Source organism: Microcaecilia unicolor, chromosome 7 (genome assembly GCF_901765095.1).
Source record: "Microcaecilia unicolor chromosome 7, aMicUni1.1, whole genome shotgun sequence".
NCBI lineage: Eukaryota > Metazoa > Chordata > Amphibia > Gymnophiona > Siphonopidae > Microcaecilia > Microcaecilia unicolor.
The window spans coordinates 309,937,147-309,956,881 of NC_044037.1; the positions used below are offsets into that span (position 1 = coordinate 309,937,147).

Sequence of the window (19,735 nt, forward strand, 5' to 3'; positions counted from 1 at the left end):
CGTATTATCGAAACGAAAGATGACCGCCATCTTATTTGATAATACGGATTTCCCCCCGCTTCACTGGGACGTCCTGCGAGGACGTCCTCAGGAAAACTTGGGCGCCCCTTCGATTATGCCCCTCCACGTAATCACATAAAGTGAGGGCAGCAAACCGAACTTCTTATAGTTAACTGGACACTGGTTTGAATATCGTCCGTTGCCTGATTAACTTCCAGGTTGGTGGTCATACCTGGAAATTACATGCTGGGAGCCACACATGCCCCAGCACTGAATTTCCAGGGTTAGTTCAGCCATCGGTTGGAAGCGAAGCGGTTTGCAAGCCTCTTACCGACTGAATATTGACTCCTCCTAATTTGTACCTGGGGCAACGGAGGGTGAAGTGATTTGCCCATGGTCCCAAGGAGCATCAGAGGGAGAAGCAGGGTTTGAAATCTGGTTTCCTGGTTCTCAGCCTGCTGCTCTAAGCATTTGGCTAGCATTCTGGAGAGGACTGAAAGCATGTACTGGGTCAAGGTCCATATCATCTAGGGGATGGCAAGGAAAACAGTTTGGGATTCAGTTTACACCTTTTTTCAGTACACTAGGTATCTCCCTGGCTCTGGAGGACTCACAATCTACATTTACCTAAGTCAATGGAGGGTTAAGTGACTTCCCAAGATCAGAAGGAGTCACAGTGGAATTTAAACCCTGGCTTCCCTAGTTCTCAGCCTGGTGGCTTAACCATTAGGCCACTTCTATACTCTCCTAGTGGTGGTCAGTGACTGAGAACAGGGATGTCGGAGTTCACATCCAGTTTCTTCACTAATGACACTTCGGACTTTGAGCAAGTTATTTAACCTTGCATTGCCCAGGAAGCCTTCTCTGGGATAAGAACCTGCCAAGTGTACCTGAATTGTGACTTGTCCAGAACTTGAATTTGCAAAAGTGAAGTAATTCTAAAATATCAAAAAGGTCCTTTTGGCTGCAGGTGGTGTTCTTACTTTATGCCGGAGTTCTCTGATACCATATGCAGATTAATGTTGTCATCACCCAGCTTTGTGTGATTGATTCTAGTTCCCTGCATTTCATCATTCTGTTCTGGATCTTTCAGAGGGATCATGGATATTCATGAAAAGGAAAATTCTCTGGATATAGTGACAGAGGACAGAATTTATCACATCATAGCAGATTCACCAGAAGATGCCAGGTATGCATATATACAAAATAATAAACTAAGTTGTGTTGCTGGTTACTGTTCAGCTGAGCCCATACGCCAGGCCCCCTCCCTGCCCATCTTCAAAGCCTTGCTCAAAGCCCACCTCTTCAATCTCACCTTCGGCACCTAACCACTACACCTCTATTCAGGAAATCTTGACTGCCCCAACTTGACATTTCGTCCTTTAGATGTAAGCTCCTTTGAGCAGGGACTGTCCTTCTTTGTTAAACTGTACAGCGCTGCATAACCCTAGTAGCGCTCTAGAAATGTTTAGTAGTAGTATCAGTGTCCCTTATTTGTCCATGTCCCTATAGGAATGTCCTCCTGGACAGGCATAAACAAACTTTTTTCACACAAGGCCATACTGTGGCTCTCTCGTGCACCTGGAAATTAGCATTGGGAACGTAACTTCATTCTTCCATCCTGGCACACCCACTGTAAGGTTCCTGAATCACCCAAAGCAGTGTGTACAAGAGATATTGCTTTTGACATAACTTATATTGTAGCAACAGCATAATAGTAAAATGAGTGAATGTCAGCATAAGACACAGTTAAAACAATGAGGTAAGCTTGCAAATAGGAATATTAAAATTATAGTAATAGCATAGTATGTTACGGTGTCAGTCACGTACACATGGAAACAGCACAATAGGCCATTAATTTATCAGAAATATGATCAGTACAATAAAAGTGAAGGAGAAATTATATTACCTGATACGTTTTTTTTCCTTTAAGCCTATATACCGGTCCAGAATATGTGGGTTAAGTCCACCAACCAGCAGATGGAGACAGAGAACAATTGTTAAGAACTCTGCTCTATAAGGGTATCATACAGCCTTATCTCCTCAGTATTGTAACTGACAAAACAATGATGTTCATGTTCACACTTCTATTCCATTACCTTTGACTAACAAGGCACTTTTCTACTTTTCTGATACACAGTTCTACAACTAGGTTAAGAGCTACCTCAGAAACCAATCAGATAGATTTTAAAAGTATTGCAAAGCAGAAGCACCTTGAACTGGGAAATAAGAATTAGGACAATATTTGAGAAATTGAAGCACATCCATTAATATTCTCCTAAGATGGGTCCCTGGCTGGTCTAGTAGTTCTAAAGGTAAGAAAACTCAGGTAATACATAAGTTGGATTTTTGCAGAGTGTTGCTGAAGTACCTGGCAGTAATTTATTAGGTCAGGAGATCAGACTGGCTTTTCATTTTTTTTCAAGGGCCACAAAATGAGAAGTTGCATCTAAAGCATTGACTGCATGCTTGATCAAGGCAGCCATTGAGCCTGCCTACATTTTAGTGAGTGAAGTAGTCCTGGTCAGACTGTGGGCCCATTCAACTGGAGCTGAAGGCATTTCTGGGTGGAGGCCTGGCTGTTTTCCTAGAGGACATGTGTCTCTTCATTCCTTTGAAGCATAAATTGGATTTGTGGGCCTGAGGCAATAGTGCCTTTGGCAGGACAGTTGCCAAGAAGCCTTTCTTCCTCTTACCTGAATATATGAGCTGTGATGCAACTCATTGGTCTGGACTGGTTTAGCTGGATGATAAGGAAGGTGAAATTTATACTTACCTGTTAATTTCCTTTCTTTGAGTCCCACTACATCAGTCCATTATCCTGCCCCTGAAGACCATGGGTTGGAGACTACCCAGTGACTGTACTGTGCTCTCTCAGTGCTCTCATTAACTTGACAGAATTATTTGTTGAGTTTTGAAATCTGGAGAGGTTTCAGATGACACCCAAGAGGTTTTACTATTTCTTTTTATGGACATTGTAAATTTATACTGACTAGCTCCAAGCTGCACCTGTTCTCATACTGTGATATCACTGGAAACCGCCTGTGTTTCTCTACTATTATCTTCTTGTTGGGGGATTTAACCCACTGGTGTGAACTGGTCTAGCAGGACTCAAGGAAAAGAAATTAACAGGTAAGAATAAATTTAACCAATTCTCAATGGCCCCAAGACACTTAGGGGATAAGAACATAAGAATAGCCATACTGGGTCAGACCAATGGTCCATCTAGCCCAATATCCTACTTCCAGCATTGGCCAATCCAGGTCACAAGTACCTGGCAGAAATCCAATTAGTAGCAGCATTCCATGTTACCAATCCGAGGGTGAGCAGTGGCTTTCCCATGTCCATCTCAATAACAGACTATGGACTTTTCCTCCAGGAACTTGTTAAAACCTTTTTTAAACCCAGATACGCTAACTGCTGTTACCACATCCTCTGGCAGCGAGTTCCATAACTTAACTATTCTTTGAGTGAAAAAATATTTCCTCCTATTTGTTTTAAAAGTATTTCCATGTAATTTCATTGAATGTCCCCTGGTCTTTATACTTTTTGAATGAGTTAAAAACCAATTCACTTCTACCCATTCTACACCACTCAGGATTTTAAAGATCTCAATCATATCCCCCCTTAGCCTTCTCTTTTGCAAGCTGAAGAGTCCTAACATCTTTAGCCTTTCCTCAAATGGGAGGAGTTCCATCTGCTTTATCTTTTTGGTCGCTCTTCTTTGAACCTTTTCTAATTCCACTATATCTTTTTTGAGATATGGCAACCAGAATTGAACGCAATACTCAAGGTGAGGTTGCACCATGCAGCGATACAGAAACATTATAATATTCTTTGTCTTATTTTGCATTCCTTTCCTAATAATTCCTAGCATCCTGTTTGCATTTTTGGTCTCTGCCTCACACTGGGCAAAACATTTCAGCATATTGGAAAATCTTGGTTACCAAACTTATATATATGCTGATGACATTAAGATAATATTTCCAATTAGATCTGATCTAAAGGATTTACTGCTAGAAGTCACAAGATGTATGTCTTTTATTGGTACTTAGATGGGTAGGAATTTTCTGCAGCTTAGTATGGAAAAGACCAATTTTTTGCGGATTGGGAAAGATGTTGAGTTTAATGATGATTTTACATTTATAATGAACAATATAATATATAAAAATCAATTAAGATTCTGGGGGTTATCATCAATTGCAAGATGACCATGATGGAACAAATAAATCACTCGACAAAGAGTTGTTTTGTAATGCAGAAATTGAGAAGAATTACAAAATACATTAATTCGCGAGCAGTTTCAGCTAGTAGTTCAGCCTTTAGTTTTGAGCAAACTAGACTATCGTAACGTAGTTTATTTGGGGGTGGCTAAGAATCTGTTATTGATTGCAAACTATACAGAATACTGCCATCCATCTGATTTTTTCATTAAACGTTTCTTGGCATATTACTCCATTTTATGTAATGACTCGTTGGCTTCCAGTTGAGGGCCAGATTATGTTCAAATTAGGTAGCCTACTTTTAAAATATTGTATACCAGGCTATATGGTGACATTAATATGTAGGCCAGTATATGGGAGAATGCACCTTATACAACATTCTAGCATTCTAATATCTCCCAGTCCTTCGTTGTTGGAAATTATTCCAGACAATTTTTATGTATCAAGCAGCAGTTTTTTGGTCACAATCACAAATGGGATTAAAGCCTTATCTAGTTTTGTTAGTTTTAAGAGATGCTTAAAACCAACCTTTTTAAGAAATATGTTGTGAAATCTGTGGTGTCTGTTGGTGGTGACCATTGGTCATTGTATATTGAGGACCAGAATTTGGTTGCGCCGATCTTTCCTCATGATTTATATGTGTGTTTGTTGCGTTGGGTTGATTTTTTTTTGTTTCTTCCAGTAGAGGGTCATGTTCAGTTTGAAGTGGTCAGACCAGGGAGTTTCTGTCCATTTCTGGTTCTGTATTTTGTAGTCCTGGTTTGTTGAGTATCTGTACGCTATCAGATCTAGAGTGTGTCCTTTGGTGTGTGTTGTAGATAGTTCTGATCTTTGGAAGTCCCAGAGGTGTAGGAATTCTATGCAGTCTTGGTGCTTTTGAATTCTGATTCTCTAAGTATAGGTTAATGTCTCCTATTATCAAGATGTTGGGGTTAGCTAGACTGGAGTTTGAGATGAAGTCCATGATGCTGGTTTGGGCCATTGTCCAGTTTCCTGGAGGTCTTTAGAATAGGATGCATGTCAGTTGGTTGTGTAGGGTTTTGTTTCCTATTTTGATTGAGGCGATTTCTAGTTGTGGTGTGATGGATTCTGTAATGGTTTCGACTGTGAAGAAAGATCTATAGATGAGTGCAATGCCTCCTCCTTTTTTTTCCTTTTCTGCTCCAATGTATTTTGTATCCTGGGGGACATAGGTCTAGTATTATGGGGTCTTCTTTGTCGTGTATCCAGGTTTTGTTTAGGAAGAGTAGTCCTAGGTCTTCTTCTAGTATCCAGTCTTTGATTGTTTTGGTTTTGTTTACCACTGACCTGGAGTAATATATCCTACTGGTATTGGCAAAGTTGTCCTCTTTTTGTCATTTCTTTGGCAATTTTCATCAATTCATGGTTGTTGGGATTTCAAGATTGGTTTGTGCCTTTCCGTGTTGGTTTTTTGGTTGGTTGGTTTTGATGTTTGTCTTGTTGACTGGTTATTGGGTGCTACTGTTCATTTGTGAGTGTGGAATTTGTCTTGTGGGAGTTTGGTGTTGATAGAATGGTGATATGGGGTACAATGTTTGGGGTTATGTTGTAGTCATCTGTCGTGAGGGTTTTTGTGGTGATTAGTAGTGTTAGTGAGAGTGTGCTTATTAGGGTTTATGTGATATGCATTTTGGGATTGTTCATTTTGGGAGGGAGTTTGAGGGGTCATGGGTCATGCCTCTCTGTTTCCGGTTGCTTAGTTATGGTCTTTTCCTATTGTGTCATAACAAAGGGGTCTGGGAATAGGGCAATACTAAATGAAAATTTAGAGAAGCAAACTGAGAGAAATAAGGAAATAAAGGAAGAGTAGTCGGCTATGGTCAGTCGCGCGGTCTTATTGTCGGTAGTTCCGAGGCAAAGTGCTGGCTGTAAAGTTAGGGGGATCTGCTTTTGGAGTGTTATGGAATTTGTCATGCAACTATGCTTCTTTGTGCTTTGTGAATGTTTCTTCTGAGGCTTCTTGCTACAACTTCAGTACATCCTGTTCACTGTAGCCAGAGGCTTGATAATGATTATCTCTACAAACCAGTTTTAGCTGACCTTATAAGAATAATGGTTGGTAAAACATGAGGTAATGACCAAGCACATGAGCAGAGCCCTGTGTATGTGCAGGATTCCTCATTGGGTAATTTATGAGGTGGTGCTCTGTGATGGACGGTGTATATAAGTGACTGCAGATCTAGGGAATGCTGGAATATATCCTGGTAGGTAGGTCATATTCCCCGGGGAATACTTTTTTATTTATACTGTCCTCTTCAGTGCACAGACCGTATAAGTCTGGCCAGCCCTATCCCCGCCTCCCAACCACCAGCTCTGGCACAGACCCAATAAGTCTGGCCAGCACTATCCCCGCCTCCCAACTACCAGTCTCCCTCCCACCACCAGCTCTGGCACAGACTGTATAAGTCTGCCCAGCACTATCCTCGCCTCCCAACTACCCGCCCTCCCACCACCAGCTCTGGCACAGACCGTATAAGTCTGCCCAGCACTATCCCTGCCTCCCACCACCGGCTCTGGCACAGACCGTATAAGTGATATTTTCTGAAATATCTTCTCAGTTTGTTGTTACCTAGAGTCCTGATCCTACAGTTTAACATATACTGCTTATGAAAAATTCACTGTCTGTTTCATACTGCCAGTCAAAAACAAATTGGTGTTTTGAAGCAAAATCCAAACATCTTTTAAGGTAACCTCCTGAAGCTCATTATCCTCAAGGGGTTACTCCAGTGCTACTTCTGTTGGCAAAACAATTGGGGTGGTAAAGGAACCAGACCAGAGGAATTATGGGATAATATGGCTTGACTTTTCCATCTTACCACCAGGTGCTCTAATCACCATATAATCCTAAACTATCTCCAGAGTATTCGTAAAATATTCCTGAATGCACGGCCATACCGTGGAGAGACTTGATTTTAAGTAGAAACAATAACATCACACTGATGCAGGGCTTCTCGATGTGGTGTTCAACAGGCTCCCCTCAATCACCAGAAGTTTTGCAGAGCCCAGACAGCAGGTAACAAGGCTTCTGTTAATAGGTAATGAATTGAATAAACAACGCAGTATATGAAGGGCTGGAATATTTCCTCTAGAAGTAAAAGCATGAATTTAAAAATACTTGTCATTTCTGAATCAAATGGGTCAAAATTGACTTGGTATCTTACTCACACCTGGGACTCTCTCATCAGTTGTTTTCTTGGTTTCAAGTCAAATCCTGTCTTTCGCAAGTGTGTGTTTCTAAAATGTTCTTCTCTTTCTTGCTCCACAGCGATTGGTTTAATGTCCTGAGTCGCGTTCACAGTGCTACAACTCAAGAGCTGCAAGACATGCGAGATGAGCAGGCCAACCCAAAGAATGCTGTGGTGAGTTATCTATAGGAAAGCTTCCGTCTGGTACTTCTCTGGGGTAGCTGTTGAGTGTCTTCCAAGCAGCAAAGATGTGCTTGAGAAAGTCATGCTCTTGGGTGAAGAAGAAGGTTTATACCTGAGGTGGAATGAAAGTATCCTGGGACCGAGCTTATGGACAAAGAGAGAAATATGCTATACATAACTACCAGGCATATGCAGTACCAGCTGTTGAAAGTGCGTAAACTAACGTGTTCCATGAAAATGGCTTTATAAAATTACCCTCATATGGTCAGCGTCCAAGTCACTAATCATGTCAAAGAGCATTTTTATTATATAGTGAGATAGGTACCCCGGCTGATGGAAGGAGCTGCCTCTTCCAGAGATATCAAAAGAAAACGTGTGGTGTAGGGTATGGCAGCATGGAGCTGTCATAAAACACACCAGAGAACAGTGTAAGGTCAAAAAAGAAAACTTTATTTCTACATACAAGAGAAACAAGCCTGTTTCCTCACAGGTTCAATATCATGGAAGTCTCTCAAAACAATCGCATTTTCATTAGTCTGTCTCTGGCATGGCTATTCTCTTCCATATACAATACAATCATAGTTCAACAACCAAGGGATTCTCTCTTATGAGCACTCAACCCTGGAATTCCTTCAAGCATAAGCTTCAGACTATTTCTCAGTCAGCATCCAAGGTCTATAGCCTCAGTGAGATCACCTTGTCAGGATCCTTGCCCAGGAGACCTCTGTGCTCAGGGCCTCTCTCACTCTACACTGACTCGCGGCATTTAACACCATCCTGGCCTGAGCACTGCCCCTCTGACATAGCCTCTCAGATGGTCATTTAGCACCACCTGCTGTAAGGAGGCCTAACTGCACCACCAGTGTGGTCTTGGTGATACCTGTCACTAAACCACTCACTCCGGCACATATAGTAATAAGGCGCACTGGATGTAAAATTATCAGCCATGAACTGGAGTATCAGGAATGGGCAACCATTCCAACGGAGGCATTATTGAGTTGCCTCTGCAAAAGCAAAGGGCAGCATGTCAACGATCTAGACAGTGTGGGAGCAGTGTCTTAATTTGAAGGGATTTCATTACTTTTGTATTATGTATGCAGTATTCTTTGCATTCCGGGATGATCATTAAAGGTAAAATAGAATGAAGGACAAATAACAGAATTACTACAGATAAACAGGGTCCTTGAAAGATATAATAAAGATTGCACCCTGTTTTTCTCTGGTAATACTATGCTTTGTCCTCTGGTTTTCTTCCTCAAATGGAATAAAACATATTGAACCAATGTCTCACACAGTAAGCATACCAGGGTGCACATGCAAGCCTTCCAAACCATAATACAAGCAAAGACCAGAGCCTATAACCAGAAGACTCTGCATGATCAGTAAGCTGTACTGGTGGATGCAGGTTAATGCATGGAAAAGGACATCAGTGGGATGTATTGGCATTTTCCAACTGACATTGGCCAGCATTTCGCTCTGCTGCTTCAGGATATTGCCATCTGGGACGCCATAAAAACAAAACAGAGATTCAATCTCTCTAGATTCTCTTTATTGAAAACTCTCAAAGATGTTACATGCTTCTTTATAGCACACTCATGCGACTTATACAAGGCTATCGCAAAACTGCCAACATGGCTCCCTTCTTTATTATGTGACATCAGATGCTCAGTTCCCAACTAGCCAATCGAAACACTTCTTTTGAAAAAAACTTTATTTAGGAAAAAATTACACCATTCAATCGGTCTTTAAACCAGCAAGTTCTAACATCTTCAGTCGAAAAATCCACTTCTGTTCTTGCTGTAACAACTTTGAGAGTTTTCAGTAAAGAGAACCTAGAGTGATTAAATCTCTGTTTTGTATTTTTGTAGTCCAAGATGGCAGTATCCTGAAGCAGCAGAGCAAAATGCTGGTCATTGTCAGTTGTCGTTGTGGAACCTAAGACTACAGAGTGAAAGACAAAGATGGCTCTTTGAAAGATTATGAACAGAACTCAATAAGATAAGTAGAAAGTACTATGGATTTTGAAAAGTGAATTGGAATGTTTAATGAATATTGACTGAACATTAAAGATGGTCGTCTTGGAAGGTTTTTTTATGGCAATAATGAAAGTTTCAGCTCTAAAGGGATTGTATTGTGTGGAGAGCATTTGAGGATTTTTCCTTCCATTCTTTGGCCATCTCCTGGAAAGATTGGTACTTTGGATGTATTTTGAGAGAATTATATGTAGTTTGATGCTGTTTTAATATTATACCTTTAAAAGAGCCAATTTATCATGCACTTACTATTTTAGACAAGAATTTTGTTTTAGAATCCTTATTGAGAGTTTTAGGGATCCTATTGGATTCCCCTCTTTCTATGAGGGTATAAATTAAACAGCTAATTAGAAGAGTCTTTATTAAATTAAAGCAGCTTCAACATACAAAGTAGTTTGATGAAGATCACTTTCAATTGGTGGTTCAGGCACTTGTAGTATCATAACTAGATTACTGCAATTCACTATGGTGCTCATTTTCAAAACACACACTTACAAAGTCACGTGAGTAACCTATGTAACTTTGTAAATCTAGGTGCTTTGAAAATAAGCCTCTCCCCCTGATATTCAAAACCATTTGACCAGCCAAAATGGCACCTGGCTGATTAAATGGTACATAGTCAGTGTGAGACCCTGAGCGAGAGCGGCGAGGGGCCAGTGGAATAATGCAGCTGGACAACAGGTATGAATGAAAAATAAGTATTTATTTAAGGGAATTCTCGGCCTGTTCCTTTCACAGGGCCAAGATATACGGTAGGGAAACTTCTGCAGTTCAGTGTTCAGTCTTAACGGCCTCTAGCAGCAGGCCAAGCACAGTTTGCGACTGTTGGGGTTGCCATGCCCCAAACACAGCCGACAAGTCCATGGCTCTCCACTGGGGTTCAGGTCTGGCTCTGGCCAGACCTCAAAGCAAAACCTTGTGCAGCTCAGTCTGATAAATTAAATGGCTTACCTCAGCCAGGTCACAGCAGTGAGATTTATTCAGTCAGGACATACGCTGGGGCTTCTCCTTTTCCTCCCTTGCCTCTGCCTGGCCCTTCCCTTTAAAATTCCCAGTTTCAACTCCACCCCACTTGGCTCACTTCCTCCCATGCTGGAACCTGTGCTGTGAAGGTGGCCCTGGTTAGTTATAGAGGGATCTTTCTTAAGGAAGAGGGGCAGTTTTCTATAAACCCATCACGGTCAGCTATCCGGTGAGATTTAGTGGGAGATAGCTGGCTATCTTCTGCTGAATATCGCTGGTTAGTGGCTAGCAGCTAGCCAGTTATATCGCGTGATATAACCAGCTATTTGCCGATTTTTATTATTTATTTATTGCATTTGTATCCCATGTTTTCCCACCTCTTTGCAGGCTCAATGTGGCTTACAATACATCATGGATAGTGGAAGTAAGAAGAGAATAGATATTGGTATTACAGAAGGATTTTGGGTTGCATGGTAATAGAATACATGGTAGAATATAACAAAAGGCATTATAAACATTTCTGGATATATATGGGGAGTTTCACATGTGTTGATCTCTGTGGTATATCTTGTAAAAGAGATGGGTCTTCAGTTGTTTTGGAAGTTGGTCAGTTCATAGATCGCTTTTAGGTTGCATGGCAGCGTGTTCCAGAATTGCGTGCTCATATAGGAAAAGGTTACTACTACTACTACTATTTAGCATTTCTATAGCGCTACAAAGCGTACGCAGTGCTGCACAAACATAGAAGAAAGACAGTCCCTACTCAAAGAGCTTACAATCTAGTAGACAAAAAAATAAAGCAAACAAATCCATTAATGTGTAGAGGAAAGAGGAGGAGGGTAGGTGGAGGTGAGTGGATACAAGTGGTTACGAGTCAAAAGCAATGTTAAAGAGGTGGGCTTTCAATCTAGATTTAAAGATGGTCAAGGATAGGGCAAGACGTAGGGGCTCAGGAAGTCTATTCCAGGCATAGGGAGCAGCAAGACAGAAGGAGCGAAGTCTGGAGTTGGCAGTAGCGGAGAAGGGAACAGATAAGAAGAATTTATCCAGGGAACGGAGTGCATGGGAAGGGGTGTAGGGAAGGATGAGTGTGAGAGATACTGGGGAGCAGCAGAGTGAGTACATTTATAGGTTAGTAGAAGAAGTTTGAACAGGATGCGAAAACGGATAGGGAGCCAGTGAAGCGACTTGAGGAGAGGGGTAGTATGAGTAAAGCGACCCTGGCGGAAGACGAGACGGGCAGCAGAGTTTTGAATCGACTGGAGAGGGGAGAGGTGACTAAGTGGGAGGCCAGCAAGAAGCAGATTGCAGTAGTCCAAACGAGAGGTGACAAGGGTGTGGATGAGGGTTTTGGTAGAGTGCTCGGAAAGAAAGGGGCGGATTTTACGGATGTTGTAAAGAAAGAAATGACAGGTCTTGGCGATCTGCTGGATATGAGCAGAGAAGGAAAGAGAGTCAAAGATAACCCCAAGGTTTCGAGCTGAGGAGACAGGGATAATGAGAGAGCCATCAACAGAAATAGAAAATGGGGGGAGCGGGGAGGTGGGTTTGGGGGGAAAATGAGAAGCTCGGTTTTGGTCATATTTAATTTCAGGTGGCATTGAGACATCCAGACAGCAATGTCAGACGAGCACACTGAAACTTTGGTTTGGATGCAAGGTGAGTGAAGAGAAGACTAGACGATTTAATATAAAAAGTTTATTTACAATTGTACTGCATACCTTTATGAGGTATGCAGGAAGCATGTTCAGACAAAGCAGTCAGAGAATGCTTAAAGGCACAGATCTCTCATTGGTCTTATATAGCTTTCTTTGGCATCTGACTATACAACATCCCTGTGCAAGTCTCTGAATACCACAAACTGTTAATCATGTGCAGAACATCTGCTTTCTATTACCCCCCTAACTTTAGCCCACAGACTTTTGGAGCCTGCCTTTGGCTAATGTTTAATGTCCGTCAAATTTCTCATGCCTCAGGAGGTTAGTGTTAAAACAGCTTGTTGTAATCATGGAGCCTTCCACTCCGCATTTTTCATACTTTTATTCAACAAATCTTTCATACTTTTGTTCAACAAATCCTCCCTTTGAGGCTGGTATTCCAGGACTCAAATCTGTTTTAGCTCCAGTCTGTATCCTTACCTCCTTCTAAATTCCTCCCCCCTTGTTTGTGGCATTCAGTTTCTGCACGCTTTTTCAATATTTTTGGCTGACATATTAAAGTTCTATTTATTCTGAATTTCAGTTATCATTGTTTTTAAAAACATCCTGGCACATCTTTGCAAACATGCTAATACATGTTGCATTAAACAGATTCAATTGTACTAGGGTACAAAATTTATATCTCTTGAGGTATATAATTTATAGACAGTGAGCTTCATCAAAGGGAAGTACACTGTCATTCATTCTTACTTTCATTAGCTGATGTGGCATTAAAATTACACAAATTAAAAGCATAACATTCATTGAATCAGTTGTTACAACATTCTGCGTGTAAGTGCACTTTATCGGGGAATGTGTTCAGTTGTCATACTATTAATCAGACACCAACATGATGTCTGTGGGTACTTGTCCATAAGCAAGGCTTGCTTATAAATAGTCTCATTTGTCCAATGAAGGTTTTCATCATCTCTTACACAGGTATTATTGGGATAACAGACATGATTTTATCATTGTAGTCCCATATATCATAGTGGCAAGGACAAGGATGATGTCAGTCAGTGGGCACATATGATACAATCAGTCAAATTCAACATCTTGGCCGCTGTAACAAGTCTATTATCATATGTGTTCATTGTCCATTAACAAACAACAACATCCCAATACCATCATGTTTCGGGACATGTTTTTTATTCTTTGTCCATTTCAATATTATTAGTTCGTCGAATATCTGATAAGTGTATCCAAGAAGTATGACCTTCCAGACAGGCAGCGGTCTGAGTAAGGGCCGTGATAGCAAAAGGCCCTACATACACAGGATCCTTCCATGTTTTATGTGTAAAGTTCTTTCGTAGCACTAGGTCACCTACTTTAAAAGCACAAACATCATTAGTAGTTCCTGCCTGTGATACTACATTTGTTCGGATCATATCACTTGTCAGGTTCAACATAGGTTGTAGCTTTTGCCAGTACTGAGCTGTGCTATCAGTACTTGCTGTCTGCATCGGGAAGAAATGACGTCCTGTCTGAATTTGGAATGGGGTCAATTTAGTACGCCCATTAGGTTGGGCCCTTATAACCATCAAAGCTAATGGTAACAAATCAAGCCAGGTATATGGTTTACCTGCTGTTTCCTTGTTTAAAGCCTTCAGTAATACTCTCAATTTAGTTTTTAAAATACCATTGTAGCGTTCCACCAAACCATTGGAGGTGGGGCGATACACTGATACTTTCTGTGTGTTAAACCCATAATCGTTGCCATTTCTTTCAAAACACTGTTATTAAAATGTGTCCCGTTATCAGAAATTATTCTAGATGGACACCCATGTCTTGGCATAATATGAGTTACCAGGCATTGTACCACTTCATGTGCTGTCTCCCTTTTACATGGAAATGCTTCTACCCACCTTGAGAAAGCATCCACCCAAACTAACAAATACCTTTTTCCCTGCACTGGAACAATCATATCAGTGAAATCCATATACCATTCTTTTGCTGGGCCTTCTGGTATTGGAAGTGTCCCAGGTGATATTTTAGGACCTCGTTTAGGTATGTTAATATTGCATACCATGCAATTCTGCACAACCTGTTGAATCAAGTTATCAATTTTCAAAGTCCAAAATCTTTGCTCAAACTGTTGCTCATTGTTTCCTTATTCCAATGCATGGTTGCATGCCACTCAGCCAATACCTTAATCGCCTGGCTCATTGGCATACAAGGTAATCCTTCTTCTGCATTAAACCATTCACTTCCCAATTTCATACATCCTCTCTTCAACCATTTTTCACTTTCCTGTCCATCTGGCTGCCACATTTCAATCTTATCTACATTCGTAAGTGGCCCTTCCTGTGTCTGTCTAGTATTATACAAAATCTTTTCACTTTGCTTAACCACCTCCGTTGCTGCTGCATCAGCCATTGCATTACCTAGTGCCTCAAAGGTTGGCTTTTCAGTGTGGGCCGGGGTCCACACAACTGCAGTTTTTCTACCTTCACGTTCCCTTCTTGCCAAAATTTCAAACAGCAATTTCCAATATGTGTAATGTTGTAAATTTTTACCTGCACTGGTTATCATCCCATACGCTGCCATTTTAATATATGATACTGTAGTGAACTTGCAACGTAACCACTATCAGTATATATAGTGACATTTTGAGTCATATCAGTGTGTTGTAAGGCCGTAATAACGGCTAAAAGTTCAGCATGCTGTGCAGTCTGGTCAGGAGGGGTTTTATATTGTACTTGCATTATCTTTCTTAGATTCTCATCTACCTGCACGCAGGCAAAGCCTGCAACAGTCCTTTCACAAGCTCCATCTGTAAACCATATTAATCCATCAGATAAGGGTTCAAAAGTAAGACAGTGAAATGTAGGGATTTCTATAGTATCAATCTCACCCTCTAGATCGACAGGAAAAAGCAGATCTATCTTATTTCTCTGTTCTTTAGTTAATGGTATTATTCTTATATCTTGTCCTAAAAGTACTGCTTGATATTTTCCAAATCTAGTGGCTGTCAATGCTGTTTGGCTAGGGCTCAACAGCGTTTTAATCGTGTGGTTGGTATGTATTACAATAGGAACAAAAGGCATTTGTGCTCTCCATTTACCTACTGCAGCCACTATAGCTGTCAGTAACTTTGGTATTTCTTTCATTCCCTTTTCCACATGATTAAAAGAGCCTGACAAAAAAGCTACTGGTGCATTTACTTCATTGTTTTGATTAATCATAGCTGCCCAACTATTTCCCATCTTTTACCCACGATGCACAGGTGATTGGATATCTATTACTGCTAACGGTCCTGGAGATAATAAATCCCTCACAATCTTAGCCAACCATCTTATCCTGTCTTCCAATACAATTAGTGTATTCTTTGGTGTAGCTGCGGGCAGTTTCAAATGTTTATACAGTCTCATTACTTTTTGTGTATAATTTGGTATCCATTGTCTGCAGTAATTTAACATTCCCAAAACAGCACGTAACTGGGTAACTGTTTGCGGTACCGGAGTTTCATTTAAAATAGATATAACTTCCGGTATAATTACCTTATGTTCTGCTGAAACATTTTGTCCTAAAAAGGTGACAGTAGACTGAGCTATAACACATTTTTCCCTGTTACATTTATATCCTAACTCTCCTAATAACAAAAATAATTTGTAGTCCAATCTAGGCATTCTGCTTCAGTCTCAGCAGACAGTAGAATATCATCTACATAGACAAACAATGACACCGTGTCAGGCAATTGACTCCTGAAATCCTTTAAATCCATCATTAGTTGTTTTGAGAATACCGATGGACTATCAGTAAAGCCTTGAGGCATCCTAGTCCACCTGTATGCCTCATCTGTACTATAAATGACGTCAAATCCCTAGACTCTGGATGAAGAGGTATTGAAAAGAATGCATTAGACAAGTCAATAACAGTGTTATATGCATATATATTCTGAGTGTGCAAAAGTGTAGCAGGATTTGCACAAATCGGAAATTGATTTTTTGTAACCTCATTTAGCTCTCTTAAATCATGTACTATCCTTACATTGTTTTCCCCTTTTGGGACTGGAAACAATGGGGTATTATACGGGGATACTGAAGGTTCAATAATACCACATTTCAATAATTTATCAATGTGCTCCAGGGTTTTGGATACTAATTTAGGTCGTATGGGGTAAGGGTCTTGCTTCGGCCCCTTTGCCCCTTCTATTAATTCTATCTTATGGGGTTTTGCATTTACTAGTCCATATGGTGAATCACTTGTACTCCAAATATGTTGTGGTAATTCTTCCATAACCCTTACTTTATTTTCATTATTCAACTGTTGGACCATAGTGAGCAAACTTGGTATTTCTTTATTTCCAAAATCTAAACACAATCCTAATTGAGACAATAAGTCTCTACCACACAAATTTACTGGGCAATCAGGTGCCACTAAAAGGGTACCACAGCCTCCCTTGAACCGTGCGGTTGGCATTCCAAGCGCACCAGAGTGGTTCTGTTAGCCTTTTTCTTTGTTCTATCCCCGTAAATCCCACTGTTGTTCTATACTGATTTGAAAGCTTAACTCCCAGTGGTTTTGCACACAACACAGAGGTACTCGCCCCTGTATCTATCAAAAATCTCACAGGAGTTCCATATTTGCCAATTGTCAATGTAATAAAGGGTTCCCTTGTGTCTAATCTGAAAATCATTCCCTCTTCCTGACACTGGTTTGCTTCCAGTCAATAGCATTGGTCTGGAATATTCTGCCAAGTTGGAAAAGCATTTACAGTACCCTGTCTCTGTACTGCAGCCCTGGTCCCTGTGATTGCGTCGCTGGCTGCTGTATTGCAGTCTGCGGGGCACTCACAGGCATCCCTATACTTGTGGCATTAATCCTTGCTGCGTCTGCATTTGTACTTGGGGCATTCCTGCATTCTGATAACATTCTGAAGCATAGTACCATATTGCTGACAAATCATATTGTTCAGATGTTATTAAAGATTTTAAATCACCTCTTCTATTAAACCTACACACAGAACTAGCTAGTGACTAATTCAAACCAGATGATCTCTTAACACTGCAGGAATCTCACTTAAAAAGAGTCAAACAAAGTTAAATTGCAAAGACATTCCACATAGAGAACTAGAAACAGAATAACACATATTTTAAAATAAACAGAGATCAGAATTCCCTATAAGACAAAGAACTTATTTAAATCTAATCTAAAACAATCTTTTAAAAGGAACAAAAAAAATTTCAGTTCTTCCTGAAGCCAAGCCAGACACCCGAGAAATCAAAAACAGATGTCATTCCTCAACCTTCAGGCTGAACAAAAGGTTGCTTTTCCCGCTCTTGCTGTATTTTTTCAAACGATCCATACTGAGACCAGCTCAAAAAAGAATCTTTTGCATCATACCATTTCTCATGTATTTTTTCAATCTGTTTTTTTTCTAATGGGAATAATTCTATGACATGCTGCAAAGGGGAGCATTTTTTTGAACTATCTAAATCTAAATACATAGCATATACAGGAGGCTTTTCTTTCTTATCTGCCCCTTTCCCTTCATTTTATTCTGACTATTACAATTTTCCTATAGAGCCACAACCTACAAAAATATACTACTGCACTAAACAAGAAAATATACAAAACAGAAAACATAAAACTAAACAATATACCACTAAGTCCACAATGTAAGCTTACCACGCTCTTCTTATTTTCTTTAGCAAGCCAGGAGTCGTCACCTATATGTCCTTCAGTAGTGATCAATCCCACCGTGGTACACAGTAATTAGGCGTAAACAACGCTTGCTCTCTCAAAATCCTGTAAAAAACTTCATTAACACACACTTAATTTGTTTTCGTCTCGCCTTCTCTTTTCCGTTTGCGGCCTACTCCTGGCTGGCTCGCCACTTTGAAGAGAAGACTAGACGATTTAATATAAAAAGTTTATTTACAATTGTACTGCATACCTTTTATGAGGTATGCAGGAAGCATGTTCAGACAAAGCAGTCAGAGAATGCTTAAAGGCACAGATCTCTCATTGGTCTTATATAGCTTTCTTTGGCATCTGACTATACAACATCCCTGTGCAAGTCTCTGAATACCACAAACTGTTAATCATGTGCAGAACATCTGCTTTCTATTACCCCCCCTAACTTTTAGCCCACAGACTTTTGGAGCCTGCCTTTGGCTAATGTTTAATGTCCGTCAAATTTCTCATGCCTCAGGAGGGTTAGTGTTAAAACAGCTTGTTGTAATCATGGAGCCTTCCACTCCGCATTTTTCATACTTTTATTCAACAAATCTTTCATACTTTTGTTCAACATGAGATATATCAGGGGTAGAAAGGTAGATTTGAGAGTCATCAGCATTGAGATGGTAGGAAAAGCCATGGGATGAGATTAATGAACCAAGGGAAGAAGTGTAGATAGAAAAGAGGAGGGGACCAAGAACAGAACCCTGAGGTACGCCGACAGACAGAGGATTGAAGAAGAGATCCACCAGAGTGAACACTAAGGTGCGGAGGGAGAGATAGGAAGAGAACCAGGAAAGGACAGAGCCCTGGAATCCAAGTGAGGACAGGGTATCGAGAAGTATGCTGTGATCGACAGTGTCAAAAGCAGCGGAATGATCAAGAAGAAAGAGGATGGAATATTGACCTCTGGATTTAGCCAGTAATAGGTCATTGGAGACTTTAGTAAGCACAGTTTCGGTTGAGTGGAGAGGGCGAAAACCAGATTGTAGTGGGTCAAGAATAGCATGTGAGGAGAGAAAATCAAGGCAGCGGCGGTGAACAGCACGCTCAAGTAATTTGGAGAGAAAGGGAAGGAGGGAGATGGGTCGGTAATTAGAGGGACAAGTAGGGTCAAGTGAAGGCTTCTTAAGGAGAGGTGTGACCACAGCATGTTTAAAGGCAGCAGGGACGGTCGCAGTGGAAAATGAGAGGCTGAGAATGTGACAGATAAAAGGAATAAGAGCAGGAGAGAGGACATTAAGAAGGTGGGTGGGAATGGGATCAGAGGAACAGGTGGTACATTTTGAGGAAGAAAGGAGAAGTGTAGTTTCCTCAATAGTAACTTCAGGAAAGGAGGAAAGGGAATGAGGGGACGGAGAGAGAGGGGAACGGTCTAGTGGAGGGAGAGGTGGCGAGGTAGAGAATGCAAGGTTTATCTTTTGAAACTTGTCATGAAAGAGTTCAGCAAGGGTCTGAGGAGATAATGAAGGGGGAGTTGGGGGAGGGGGCACCTTGAGGAGAGAGTTCAATGTGGTGAAGAGAAGTCGAGGGTTAGAGCCAAGAGTTAGTCAGTTGGATATAATAATCCTGTTTGGCGCGTAAAAGAGCAGATTGGAAGGAGGTCAGCATGAACTTAAAGTGTAAGAAATCAGCAAGGGCCCGAGATTTCCGCCAGACGTTCGGCGGAGCTAGTACAGGAACATAGGTAGCGGATATTAGAAGTCAGCCAAGGTTGGGGTTTTGTACGCCTTATAGGGTGGGTCATC

At 40.9% G+C, this 19,735-nt stretch overlaps 1 protein-coding gene and 1 long non-coding RNA gene across 2 annotated transcripts in view; both read left to right on the plus strand.

Annotated features, from left to right (window-relative positions):
- LOC115474858 overlaps nucleotides 1-11,337 on the plus strand; it is a 12,715-nt gene extending 1,378 nt beyond the window's left edge. Inside the window, exons 2-3 of the long non-coding RNA XR_003942921.1 lie at nucleotides 7,689-7,691; nucleotides 11,308-11,337. This is a non-coding gene — a long non-coding RNA (uncharacterized LOC115474858). The remainder of the gene's footprint in view (nucleotides 1-7,688; nucleotides 7,692-11,307) is intronic.
- The window catches only part of LOC115475155 (unconventional myosin-X-like), a 290,858-nt gene that overhangs the window by 153,830 nt on the left and 117,293 nt on the right, over nucleotides 1-19,735 (plus strand). The gene's annotated exons all lie outside the window — the stretch shown is intronic.